Source organism: Pelmatolapia mariae, linkage group LG7 (assembly GCF_036321145.2).
Source record: "Pelmatolapia mariae isolate MD_Pm_ZW linkage group LG7, Pm_UMD_F_2, whole genome shotgun sequence".
In the NCBI taxonomy this organism is placed as follows: domain Eukaryota; kingdom Metazoa; phylum Chordata; class Actinopteri; order Cichliformes; family Cichlidae; genus Pelmatolapia; species Pelmatolapia mariae.
The window spans coordinates 47,800,344-47,801,368 of record NC_086233.1 but is presented as its reverse complement, the minus strand read 5'-3'; positions in this window follow the sequence as shown (position 1 = coordinate 47,801,368).

Below are 1,025 nucleotides of genomic sequence, written 5' to 3'. Positions count from 1 at the left end.
TGTGTTTTGTATTTAGACTGACTTGTGTGGAAAAAACTGTATAATCAGAGTGAAGTACATATTTACAGCTGCTAATGACTGTTGAATTTGCAGTGGTTTCATGTATCATTTGATGTGAGGACAAAAAGATGGGCTGGTTCAGATTTTGAAACACCCCAAAGAAGACTCTTGAAAAGATTTGTTAGGTTATATTTTATATGGATGCCTCACTTTTGTACTTCTGTAGTACTAATTATTACATCTGAGCATGCCATCCTCAACCTAGATTGCTTGAAAAGAGATGAAACTGAACAAATAGAACATAAATATAAGTGCACGGCATTCATTGTTAAAGAAACTAAATGTTTAGATCTCTATATGAGACTTTATACACAGAGATATAGGAGAACTTAATTGTGTTCCCTCAATACAAGTTTTTAACATCCTCAAGCAGAGACAAGACTGGGAAAGAGGTGTCATGAAATCTGAAGTTGATGTGAAATATCTTTTTACACTGTGTTTATATTTTTATCTTTAATACTAGAAAGGAAATTTCATTGTTATAAAGAAAATTGATTCTACTGTATCCAAGCTGCATAGAAAAAGAACCTTAACAAGGAGTGACAGAAACAAAACAAGTCTCACAATCCCTTTTCATGAAGTAATTGTGAGCTTAATCATGTACAATTTGCTGGCGGGGACTTCTGCAAATAAGTGGTTTCAGCTGCCCATATTCTTGTTTTTCCTCCCTCCTTTCATGAAGCTTAGATACTTGCATCTTTCTGTGCAACAGAACGACAGAAGTCGAAGCCATAATTCAGTTTTAGTTTTCTGTTGCTCATATATTAAGCGGACGTCTGGCTGTGGACACACTGTTTGCTGTGGTGGACATGCCAAGTCAGCCTCCTATTCCTTAGATGGTATTGCAGATAAAGGCTGGACCACAATCGTTTGCAGCGTGCGAGTTTGTGACCGGAGGCTGATCTAGTCTGGGACTGGAAATGTGTTTGGATTTGAAGAGCATTCTCACTCACCCATCTTGATTA